The sequence below is a fragment of the Lycorma delicatula genome, chromosome 1 (assembly GCF_047948215.1).
Source record: "Lycorma delicatula isolate Av1 chromosome 1, ASM4794821v1, whole genome shotgun sequence".
Classification (NCBI taxonomy): domain Eukaryota; kingdom Metazoa; phylum Arthropoda; class Insecta; order Hemiptera; family Fulgoridae; genus Lycorma; species Lycorma delicatula.
In genome coordinates, this window is record NC_134455.1 from 361,429,046 (window position 1) to 361,443,384 (window position 14,339).

General features: G+C 29.3%; 1 pseudogene; it reads right to left on the reverse strand.

Annotated features, from left to right (window-relative positions):
- LOC142317934 (uncharacterized) overlaps window positions 1–11,630 on the reverse strand; it is a 72,173-nt pseudogene extending 60,543 nt beyond the window's left edge.
- Window positions 11,631–14,339: the final 2,709 nt, after the last annotated feature.

Sequence of the window (14,339 nt, forward strand, 5' to 3'; positions counted from 1 at the left end):
TTTCTAAAAACGAAAATACAATAGAGGAAGAATTCTTCCAAACCGGTCGATTTATGTTGGAATCTGTAGAAAGACAAAATAGTGTTTTACGTAAGCTGTTCCGGTTTGTATGAAAGACTCTTTACTGATTATAATTAAAGCTTGTATCGAAAAAGATTCAATGATTATATCTGATAAATGTAAATCTTATGTCGATATTTCTCATTTGGAAGACAACTTACAACACCCCACCGTAAACCGTTCTGAGAATTTCGTCGAGTATGAGACAGGGGCACACACAAAATATTGAGTATTTGTGGATGATTGCCAAAGAACGAAATAAAAAAGAAAATGGATCATCCAAAGAATTAATGGATCCCTATTGATGTGAATTTTTATGGAGACATAGATACAGAAATGAAGAAAATCTTTTTGAAGTAATGCTTCAACATATTAATGAATTTGTTTTTGTTTAATGTCTGAAAAAAAGTTTTATTTTGTATTATCTGACTATAAGTTTTGTTTTTATTAAAAAAAAAACAAATTAAATTCGTGTCGGATGTCGAAATAGTACCGAGATATCAAAGGAAAACACACTACAAATCAATATAAAATGATCATTCCAAATGAATTTTCATTCAATAAATGGGTATTAAAAATATGAGTACTATCAAAATCATTCATGGAAATTCTGAAAAGTATAATGCGATCGTTTTATCCATATTTAAAGTTAAATTATAACAATCCATCCGGGGAATAATGTTTTAATAAAGTTATCGTAGAATTTTCAAGTCTTTTAGATAATTATATCCAAATAGTATTCTATAAAATGTACAACTAGGTTCATTACGGCTGACATCAATAGAGGCAAATGTTTTGCTAACATATGAATTCGAAAGGAGATGTAGTAAAGGAATAAGTTGCAGGATAGGATTTAAAGTGTAGAAGGAAGAGGAGTGCAGTGCTTAAAGGAGAGTCGGAAATTATAATGTAATATTTGAAAGCGGTCGGTATCATCTTTACGTGAAATATTTCTACCTTCATCCAAAACTTCAATTTCCGTCGGCAGAGGCCTAGATAGTATTAGTCCGCTACCTTTTCTCCTTCAAAATTATTACATCACCCTCGCTTTAAATCTTATAATATTTTCGCTTTTGAAATAGTTTTTTTGCGGTCAGTTTCCCTTTTTATTTCGATTCGAAAGAATAAATAATATTTTGTTATGACAATTCGTATTTATGAAAATAGTACTGATTAATTATTACTCTCGGATACTAATTATAGATTAAACTTCACACACGCTCGAGCGAGCGCACGCACATACCACACACACGCGCACGCCGATCGGGAGAGAGAGAGAGAGAGAGTGATTGAGAGAATTTTTATACATGTTTGCACATACAGAGTATTCATAAAGTCCCGTAACTCACGAATAAACCAGTTATATTTATTTGATGTCAAGAGTGATTTAATTATAAGATATATGAAACTAACCAGATTATATTTTGTATTTTTACTACTTTCATGTTACAATAAATGTTCAAAATGCCCATTTTGAATGGTGATACAGGCGCCCCGTTTTTTGATGTTCTGTGTAACTTCTTTGTTGTTGCACTGATATTAGTGTTGTTGTCTTCGATCTTTTCTTTCAATCTATACAAAGGAAGGGGGATCTTTCTTGAAAACAGTATTTTTACTTTTTTATCTAGCGCTATAGTAGAGTAATTGCTTCAGAAAAAAAGTATTATAATCGGTCCAATTTGGGCATATGGGGTTGTCACCGGATCTTGACATTTTGACACCTAAGGAACCCCCAAAAATGGAAATTTTCCGTATGTTCGTATGTAAGCGCGCGCGTGTTCGGTCTTACACACCTTATAACTCCAGAACTACTGAACCGATTTTGTCCAAACTTGGTCAGATTCCTGATACATATGGGCCTTTGATGCTATTAAATTTTCGACTTAAAAGGTCAAGGAGGTTAGGCTGTACAGCAAGATCACCCTAAATATCTTGAGATTTCGCTTAATAAAGGTCTTATTTTCTTAAACACATTTGTTAATAATTAAAAAAATAAATTATTTGCAAAAAAGATTTTCTGAAAAATCGATGCCCACACCCCACAAAATTATCTAAATAAACTAGCGGCTAAGTGGGTATACTAACTCAAGAGTTATCCCCTCTAGCCAGAAGGAGCGCTAGTGTGCACTGACGTACACCTGTTGTAGTCATCCGCTATGCTGTGATGTTAAAGATGAGCGGTAAAATTAAATAAATAAATAATATTTAATGTAAAAAAGTATTTAAAGTGTCCGCTAGTGCCGCCCCACCCGCGCGAATGAAATACGGTAAGCGCGCAAGCTTTAGTTAGAACCATTGAATTAAATAAACAAAAAATATTATAATTAAATAAAATACTAAATATTTTAAATTAAGTTGTGTGTGTTAGTCTTGCATAAGAAAACAGCCGTGTAACGGGAAAGTACTACAACTGTGTTATCAGCTTTTCAAATGGATTACTTAAATAAAAATCTGATTACGAGAGATCCTGATATTTTAAAATCAGGTACCGTGGAGGCATCCTAGTCCGCGGTAAAAATTACCAGGATCATGGCAGTCTACGATGACAAATTACATGGTCATCGAAAAATTTATGTAACAACACCACAGTCGAATGGGGAGTCCATCATGTAGCACCATTTCGATATAACCGCAGTTTCGCAAGGCTACGAGATTTGTAATAATTTTTGAATAACATTCTGCAATTGATGTTTCTGTTAAATAAATCTGAGATGGACGTCACATGACTTCTTTGTACGCCTATATATACACATTTTTTGCTGCAGTTCATTTAAACGCATTTCATTAAAAAGTGAGATATAATCCTCCAATTCTTTAATAAAGTGGGCAATTACACAATTGTAAAATATTTATTTTTATTAACATCGAATATTTATACAATAATTAATCCAACAATCTTACTTGAAATTTTAGGATATAAAAAAAATAATAATTTTACTTGTATTACTAGATCAGTGTTATTAGTATCTTCGTGAGTTGCTCATTAACAAAAATTTCATCTTTCTAGTGTGTCATATAAATAAAAGTTAATAAAAGTTTAGTGAACTCCTATTGGTTACAAATATTAATTTCGACCTTACGGTATAAAATATTCAGTTTTTGTTATTGGATTATTTGGGGAATAATAAAAAATAAAAAATTATACAGGAAAAAAAAGAAAACATGGAAAAATTTATCTCAAAAAAACGACAAGAAGATGAATATGAAGAGGAAGAAAATGTTAAGAACAAGGGAAGAATAAAAAGATTAAGAAAGGATGATGAATATAAAGAAAGAGAAAATTTGAAAATTAAAGAACGTGTACACAAATTACGATCAGAAGAATAACAAACCAAAGAGCGATTAAATGATTGGCAACAAAAAACAAATAAACGAAATCAACTCAGACTTAGGGAGAATATTGTCCGACAATATCAGAGGAGTAAGGAGCTGAAAGATAAGAATTTTTTGCAATTTATTAAATATCAGACATGTATACCTCAGTGTATATGTTGTTCTTGTGAGGGTCTGTTTTTCAGTCACTCTGTAGTTAACTTTAACGTAGATAAAATTAAATAAAGTCACCGGGTTGGTCTAGTGGTGAAGGCGTCTTTCCAAAAGCTGATTTGGTAGTCAAGAGTTCCAGCGTTCAAGTCCTACTAAAGTCAGTTATTTATACACGGATTTGAATACTAGATCGTGGATACCGGTGTTCTTTAGTGGTTGGGTTTCAATTAAATACAGATCTCAGGAATGGTCGAACTGAGACTTTACAAGACTACACTTCATTTACACTAATACATATCATCCTCATTCATCCTCTGAAGTATTATCTGAAAGGTAATTACCGGAGGCTAAACAGGAAAAAGAAAAGTTTGGTTTCATTCAGTTTATCGTAATGATAGATACGATGTAACATTGCCCATTCCTAACTCATTATATACTTTTTATTTTTTTGTTCATTTTTCTTATGTTTATTTTTAAGTTTTTTTTCTGTGACCACAGCGAAGTGTCGTTACCAGTGACTGGACAGAGCATTACTGTTGAAACGACTAATGACTAATTATGAGTTACATTTAAAAATTAACTTCAAAATTAAACAAATGTAAAACGCCTATGCCGTATGCTAAAGGCAAAATAAAACCAGAATGAAATTTCATATTAAAGGACTAACCTATAACAACAAAATTATCATCTGCCATACGCCATATGGCATAAATATACTTAAACTCATTATAGTAATAATCAAATATCAGAATACAGATGCACAGCTTCATAACATCGTCATATTGTTTCCTAAAATATTTCGGATGTTATTCCTAATTTAAATCTCCGACGCAAGCCGCATAATAGAGATAATACACAAGGATGTTGTGCACAGTTAGTTGGCAGTGGCAGCGAACACAAAGAGGGTGCATCTGTTTGAGTCATCAGATACCCATGAATGAGCCTAGTGTGTACTATTCGCAAACGGTAAATAATAACCTTCTCTCGAAGCTTATTCCTGCATGGAGAGCTTAATTAAAAATTCATAAAAACGAGTTTATTTCGACAATCATTTTTTTTTTAATTGATTGCTAAATATAATCAGTAATTCTTTTAATGCTTAATTTTTGTGGTTTCTTACTAATTTTATTCATTATGTTCAAGAAACACCAGATTGATTAATAATGGATTCTTATGTTGTTGATTATTGACTTCTTAATAAAATGTGAAGGTTTTAAATGCATATTTTAATTCGTAGTTAGAATTTCATTGTTACAATTATTACAACTAGTAGTAGAACTTTTTGAAGGGTTGTATTCATTTCTGTTTCATCATCATCATCATAATCTTCAGTTCTTTTTAATCAAAGTTTCCTCGGGTTGGGCCTTCTACAAAATTTTTCCGCCCGTCTCGATCTATGAACCATCTCTCTTCCATTAATTCCAGCATCAAATCCCCGCTCTTGTGCACTTCCTTCATCACAGTATTCATTCATTTCATTGTTGGTCTACTCCTAGGTCTTCTACCTTTTCCTTTCCATGCAGAATCCTTTTTGGTAATCTTTCCTTATCCGTCCTTTCAATACGTCCAAACCACTTGAGCTTTGATTTTTCCAATTGATTGGACAAGGCTTTCCAGTTTCAGTTCCTTTCTAATCATACTGCTTCTTACACTATCCCTTCTTATCTTCTCTAGCGTGCTTCTCTTGCAAAAATTTATTTTTTAAATTACTTAGTCGGTAACTTTTTTTCTATGATACTTAGTAAGTAAATGCTTGGATAAATGTTAAATCCTAAAATTGTTTTGCCGCATTCACCTTATTGGCGGATTACGTTCTTTGAATTTTACTTTCCCGTCTAGCGCTATAAAAATTTAATCTCTACATGAACACCTTCCTGTGTTTCATTTATATATAAAAATAAGTTAAGGAATACATTGATGATAATGTAAACTTCCTATTATTTTTTTTTTTTTTTGATATGTTGTTACGGGGTTAGTGTTATTAATATTTACAATGATAAACATTTATTTAGTTTCCAATTATTATTATATTTGTTTCTTTCTTTCGCTCTCAATGATTTTGAATTCCGAATTTGAAACAATTTCTGGTAGTTCATATTTAAAAACTGTTTTTAATTTTTTTTCCATTCTTCTTATTAAATTCAATATTTTAATTTTTATAATTCTGTATTTTATATTAATACTAGCGGACCCGACAGGCGTTGTCCTGACGTGGCATTGTTCTGTAATAAATGCACAACGTATAAATATAAGTAACTTATTTAAGTTAAAATTAGCAGGAATGTGGACGAAATCTCATTAATATGACTATTATCAGTTTGTGATTGTTGTATAGTTGTAATGGATTTATTGATTAATTAATATTTATTTTCACTAAATATTGAGATGTCTGATGAAAATTGAATTAAAAATACGAAACGTCATAAAATTAATAATTATTGTTATTAATAAATTTTCATCCACATAACTGCTAATTTTCACTTATTCTAAAAAAAGTACTGCCTAATTTTTTTTTTATTTAATAATTTTGAATTTTCATAACCATGTGATAGCTTAATTAATCCATTAATAAAAAAACTTAAAGCACTGAAAAAAAAGCAATTAGTAAAATTTTAGTACAAATTTTTCTTATTCTTTATTTAATTTCTCATTCTTTATTTCAACATCTTCAACATCATTTTACCAAATTTTACATAATTGTAAATTAAAAACAATTTTAGAAAATTTTTTACAAAATTAATCAGCTACAAAAATTATAACTTCAATTTTTTAAATATACTTTAAACTATAATTATTATAAGTAACTTATATTTTTATTTTATAAATGTTATAATTTATTTACAAACTTACATTTTTATTTTAAAAGAGCCGTTCAATACTTCATAATTTGTACAGAATCAAATGAGAACTGACAATTTAAATTTGTAGGTTAAGTTGATTGTTATTGAACACACTTGTATACATCATTAAAATTCATGAAAATCATGTAAAATACTAACCTCAATACTGCACCTTACAAATTTGCACAATGTACATTTTTTAATTACACTTTAAAACGTTATTTCAATAAATAATAATATGATATAATATTCTCAATAAGCGCGCAATTGTAGCAGACTCGACAATGTTTCGCTATTGATAGATTTGAGTATACTTACAAATTAAAATAACACAATTGAAATTTTCATAAAACCTTAAAAAAACTGAAAATTAGGAACTTCACAAAATTTAACCTTTTACTTTAAAAAAGTCAGAATGTAAATAAATCCAAATGGCAAAACAACAGCACTACCTATCGGATTTAATTCACACCACTATCTAATCACAGAATTCGGTGGAAAATAATTTTGTAAAAACAAAAAGGGGTTGTGGTTGCAAAATCATTACAATTAATACTGAACATTCAGAAACTTACAAAACATTACAGAACTTCATAAAATGTAACCTTTCACTTTGTAAAAGTCAGAATGTAAATAAATCCAATTGTCAGAAAAGCACTACCTATCGGATTTAATTCAAACTACTCTCTAAACACAGTAGTCCGTTAAAAATACGAATTTTAATGTAATAACAACACTAAGCTACGACGCAAGTAACTGATAGCAAAAAAGTAACAAAATAAAATTTTCCTACAATCCGATCGCAGCACCAACCACCGGGTCTGACTGATATGCCAAAAATTAAAAAAATTTCTAAAACGCGATCGCAGCACTGCCTACCGGATTCAACTGTAAACCTTAATCATCCCAAGATCAACAACAACATATAAATAAATAAATTAAAAGAAAAAAACATTTTCTATCGGATCAAATTGTAAATCTAAACCAATCTCGAATCCCCTTGAACCCACACAAAAAATTTCATCAAAATCGGTCCAGCCGTTTAGAAGGAGTTCAGTGACATACACGCACACAAGAAATATATATATATATATATATATATATATATATATATATATATATATATAAAGATAATCTTTAATATTTTTTTTTAATATCATCGATCCATCTAAAAATTTTATTTATCGCAAATTACCCGTTTCATTTGTTACTTAACGTTCTGTAAAATTTTCTCATTGCGGTGTAATTTTGTTATATTTCTTCAATAATACATTAAAGTCATTTTTAAAGTTTAGTCTGTTATCAGTATGTAATAAATTTAGAGGAAAATGATTAACTGTGTCTTTTAAATATTTTTTTCAAATACATCGACACTATTTTTTCATTTTATCAACTGTATGAAAACATATTTTGAAAATGTATCAAAACCTTTCAATAAAAATTTATAAAAATAGTTTTCTCTCTCATTCTTTGGTAAGATAATTAAATTAATTGTCCGTAAATCATTTGTTCCTAATATAATTTTTTTTTTAAATTTTCTAATGGTTTTATTTCATTCATTCGCTTCGATGATTTGTTCATCTTAATTCTTTTTTAATTATTGGCTTTGGGTCGGTGTAAAAATTTATAATAATTTTTTTAAGATTTTACAATTTGCTGCTGTTCTAGAGAGAAGGTTATTTATTTGGATAATATGAGAATATAACATATGGAACTTTTTCGATAAGCGGGTACAACTTTTTTTCTCTCAAAAATAACAATAAAATCGCTCATTTTTACATTTAACCAATAACTAAATAACCAATAACCAAATAAATCTAAAGCCAAATAACATTTTTACCGAAAAGGACCAATATTTCATATTAACAATCAATCTTGGATTAGTATTCCATATTTTTTTTTTTTTTATTTACACGTCGATTTTATTTAAACATGGGTCTTTCAAATGTACCTGAGAGAGGTCCAATATAAGTATTACTGCTTATAATTGTAAATATAAATTATTAATATAATCTAACCAAACTTAACCTATGCTCGTTTCACTCGCTAACCTTGACTATCAAGCGAAGGTTAATGAACGAAGCGAGCGTTGGTTAAGTTTGGTTAGATTATATTTATAATTTCGCTGCAAATACCCATTGATTTGGAAGATAAAAAGAAAAACGTGGTACCCGCTTACCGAAAAATGTTCTAAATTGTTTTTCTTTTCTGTTTATTTTCGTATTATTAGCTTATTGCTTAGATTAGTATTTAAGTGTAGATATTTTACAATGATTTGTCTGAATGTTCATATTAGTTCTATATTATATTATTAGGTTTAAGTTCATTCTCTTACTGAAAGGTTCTGGGAAGTTGAAGAGCGTAATACAACTAATAAGTTTTCATATAAAAATCACATTTTTGAAACTAATTTAAAAAAAATACTTGTTGAAATGAACATAGAAGGTTCATTATTACACTCCCATATAAACCTAAGGCAAACCTTGGTGATTCTCTAAAGGTTGCAAACCAAAGATTTTTAAATTTTGAAAACAAGCTTAATCGAGACCGTTCTTTCAAAAGGAAGTACTCTGACTTCATACTCAAGTATTTAAAACTAAGGTAACATCTTTGAACTCAACTTACATGATCAGGTAGTTACAGAACCAAATGTACTTTACTTACTACATCATCCGGTACGCAAGAAATCGAGTTTAACAATTAAATTGCGAGTTGTTATTGATGGATCAGCTAACTCTCAAACTACTTGTCTCCAATACTTGATATCCTTATACGGTGACCCTATTGTCCATGAAAATCTGTTTTTGATAATTCTAAGATTCAGGTTACGTAGTTATATTAGTCAGCTGACATAGAGAAAATGTATAGACAAATTTTTAATTTTTATTAAATTATATTAGATTAGTAATCTACAAATATCTTATGGCGAGATTACACTGGCAAAGAATTAAAACACTATGCGTTGAAAATTGCGACTTATGATTCAAAATAGTGCATCGTTCCTAGCTACTAGATGTCTTATTCAGATTGCAAAGGATAACAAAGTTCAATATCCATTTGCCTCTAAAACTATATTAAATGATCTGACCTCTTTGTTGATGACCTTATAACAAGATGTGAAAATTTAAATGTAATTAAAGTCAGAAATAACTGTTAAATCAATATGGATTTCCATTACACAAATGGTACACTAATGTTCCAAATATAATCCCATCAAATGATAACTGTGATATTTTATTAAATAAAGATGAGAACATAAACACATTAGTTATATAATGGAATATTAGCTCAGACAGATATTACTTTAATTTCAATTTATCAAACAGAAAGGTAATGTATCTACTAAGAGAAAAGTTCTATATATTGTATTTATGATCCTTTGGGTTAGGTTGGACCAACAGTATTCTTATGTAAACACTTTATACGATAATTGTGGCAAATTAAATGTCATTGGATTGATATCTTAACTGATAGTTTATCATCACAATGAATAGATTTATACACTCACTTAAGCTCAGTTAAGAGTATTACTATTTATAGAGCAATTAAGAAAAATATTACTATCACTTCTTTTCAAATATATGGCTCTGTTGGTACATTACATCAGTAAAGGGTTTTTATCCAACCTTCTCTGTTCAAAATCTAGAATATCACCATTCAATCAGATTTTACCCCAAGATTTGAATTGTGTGTTTGTTTGCTACTAACCTGCTTAGCTAATCAATAAATTACATTGTTAAATATTTACATAAATGAGATTCATTTATACACAAATTCTATGATAACACTTCATTGGATTCACGGTGAATCCTCAAGGTAGAAGGCATTTATCAACAACTGAGTTTCAGAAATATAACAGTTTAATTTTAATGCCAAATGACATCACATTAATTCATCTGACAGTCCTGCTGATATTCTGTCTCGAAGTTATTTTCCTGAAAGGCTTCAAAAACTTAATGTATGGTGATTTGGACCTCCTTGGTTATGTCAACACACAATAATTTAACTTCTTATCTAATGAATTTATTCTACCATCTGATTGTGGTTCTGAAAACACAAAGATATTCAACTCTTGTTTACTACTACATTATCTAAAAACATTGCTGAAAATGTTTTGTCACTTTCTAAATTAATCTGAACCTTTAGTTTTGCTTTATATTTATTCATAGTGTTAAAACAAACTCCTCTGAAAGAATGATTGGCACATTAAATACTTAAGAATTAAATGTTATCCTTAATATACGACTTTCATAATTGGGATATTTTAGGTAAGAAATCAGTGATGATCAAAATGATCATCAAATTAATAAACAAGTTAATTGTTCTCTCTTGATCCATTTATAAACACAAAATGGCATGTTTTGTGTAGCCTTCAGAATTCCAGTTTACAGTGTAACAATAAATATCAATTCATTTTATATCCTAATACAATACTTAATAAGATTAATAATCGAAAGTGAACATTCATATCTCCTACATGGAGGTAATCAATTAATTTACAATTCTTTATGTGAAAGATGTTGAATAATCAATGGAAGGGTTATTATTTGATTCATTATTCAAACGTGTTTAAAATGTTTTTGCGTTAGAATTAAAAGATTAAACCAACAACTGGGTCAATTGTTAGCTGTGAAGAGTCACTCCTTCTAAACTTTACTCTCGTTGTACTGTCAGCTATAGTGGCCCATTGGTAATTCATCATAGGTAGCAAGGATTAAAAAAACACCACTTCAAAGAATTATTATGTCTATTTATATGCCTCTCAACTAAGACTATACATTTAGTTTCAAATTTAACTTCGGAGGCTTTCATCATTGTACTAACACAATTTATACCATGTAGGGACATTACAAAACAAATCTTTTCTGAAAATGGAACAAACTTTAAGGCGGCAAATAATATTTTATGTGAATTATTTTTGAAATTAATCAAAGGAATTCAAACACAATATTCAGACCTTCATTGTTTTGCAAGTAATAGATAGGCATTTATTCTGCCTTCATCCCCACACTTCGGGAGATTATGATAAAGTGGTATAAACAGCAATAAATATTATCTTCATCATGAAATAGGACAAACTGTTCTTAATTTTAAGAAACTATTTACTGTACTCACACCGATTGAAGCTATCTTCAACTCACTCCCACTACATACTGTATCCTCTAATTCAAGGGATCCACAACCACTGACTATCGGACAGTTCCTAATTGGCTCTCCTCTGACTACAATTCCTAATCCTGACATCACTGAAACTTTTGTTAATTGTTTAGGCCATTGGCAATTAATTAAAAAATTTACACAATCTATATGGAATATTTGATCTAAGGATTACTTACATCAGTTTCAACAACATAACAAATGGCAAACTACTAAGCAAAACTTATGTAAAGGAGATTTAGTTTTAATAGTAGACAAAAACATTGCTCCCTCACAATGAAAATATGGCTTGATTTATGAGATCAGAAAACCTAGTACATGTCATAAATGTAGAAATTACAAATGGAATAATTTGTAAACCATCAAGCAAACTATACTTTACTAATTTTGAAGAATTAATTATTAACAATCTGTTTTTGTACTTCTATGGTATCTATCTAACATATAATTCTTATCTGAGTTCATTTATCCATGATAGATAAGCATTACACAACCTCTATTATTATTTTAACCTCTACAAGAAAAGCATTACACAATTATCTATTATGTATTGTATCTTCTGGTTTCTCCCAAGTGATTTTGTTATTAGGAAGTTTTGCCAACTTTACTGTAGTTTGCATAAATAAGAAATCAGTCCAGACAATGTATTTGCAATTTACTGTCTCTATTAGAGACTTACTTATACAGTAAATCCTGTTATACATAAAATAATTTATAAACATATGTATAGAAGACTATTTTATGCTGCTCAATATCAAGGTTATGTTTACATTTGAGGTAACTTATCATGTTCTTGTTGAAACTCAAATTTATGTTTATTCAACACTTATTCTGCTATACATCTATTCAATCAACTACTATGATTATTTGAGGCTGGTCTACTCCATGCACTTATGCAATCAACAATTATGCTATTCAGGGTTACTTATTCCTCACATATTCAGACGGTTACTCTCTATTCAAGGCTTGACAATTACATTCTCAATGAATCAGTATTGATCTCTTGTGAGAATTATTAGTTCTGAGCATTCATCCAATTTAGGATTTGCTTATTGAAAAACTTTACTAAAAGAATAATTGTTACTCAAGAATTATTGTATATTTGTGCTTAATTATTAATTGTGCATGTGTTCAATTATTATTTATTATATTAATAAACAGTTAAAAAAATTGTATGATTTTTGGTGGGCAGTATGTTAGATCTTGGAAGCATGTATATAGTTTTTTTCTTTTTAACTAGTTGTCATATCTAGTTCTTCTTTTTGATCTTATTCTTTCCCAAGGATACATTGCCATTCAGGTAATAATGTAATCTAAAAAAGTGAATTTAAACATATAATGAAATTTAAAATTAATATGAACATTAAGCCAAAATCATTATAAAATATCTACACTTAGTATACTAATATAATCAACAAACTGATAAATTTGAAAATGAATACCTAATAATGTTGTATATTGTACTTTATTGATAAATCTGGAACCTCTATGGTGTGATGAATTAGGTTATCAATACAACAAGAGGACATTGAACTTTGATCTGAGCCGCATTAATTTACATAATTACGACAATTAGTTAAAAAGAATAAATGATGTACATGTTTCCATGAATAAACAGGTGATTAAACTCTCGCAGGAGGGATGAATTAGCGGTCACTCCCTTAAACACTGTGATTGCATGCTTAGGGGAAAGAGACCATCTTCTATTGACTTAGTCATTTTGCAAGTCCATGAATAATAATAATAATAATTATGACTGACTGATTGGGTAGTCTAGGTCCAGTATTAGGAAGGATGCTGTCTCTCCGATGTTGTTCAACATTTACATTGAAGATATGATACAGAATATATTAGAAGAAAGAGAAGAAAGAATGAGTATAAGAGATTAAAAATAAGATGCATAATATTTACTGATGACATAATGATACTAGCTGATGGTATGCATGCGCTTCAAAGATTAACAGCTTTGGAGGAAGTAATAAAAGGAAATATTATTAGAGAGCATATAAGAGTAATGAAAATAAATGTAGGCGAAACTATAATGGAAATAAACAATAAAGTCAATTAGTGGTAAGGATAAAATTAAAAAAATTACTACTTATTTTAGGGTATTATGGTGACAGAGGACTGGAAGAATGCAATGAAAATAAAACTAAAGACGACAATTTCAAAGGAAACCTTCAGTAAGACCACAAAATAACTATTTAGTAAAAGTCTGGAGTCAAGGTAGGGGTTAATCAAATGAGTCAAACTGGGTATTTTGTATGGGTATGAAGCTTGGAAGATAAGGAAGAAGGAAAGGAACTAGGTTGATACTTTTGATATGGAATTGTAAAGTAAGATGGATGGATAAAGTGAGGCATGAGTAATTAATGAAAATTATTAAAGAAGAAAGAGCACTTATGTAGGAAGTACACAAAAAAATGAAACAAATGGTTTATACTAATATATAGGTGGCAAAAGGGACCTGCTGATAGGTAGAACAGAATATAATAGTAATGGTGATGATGATGTTGATGATAATGAATGATGATGTTGAAGAAATTATTTTAATTGTATTTTAAATAAATTCATGGGAAGATTTTTTTTAAAGATTCAACAATTGAAAATAGCAATGAAAGCCTAAGTGAGGTATTTACTGAGTTGCATAAAAACAATTCTGATGTATGTTATTTTTTTTTAAGAATAGTTGACTATTATTTCTAACAAAGGTTGAACATTCACAAATATAAAGAGAAGAATAAATTAACATTTTGAATTTTCTAAATATTAATCTAGACGATTCATAGTTATGAT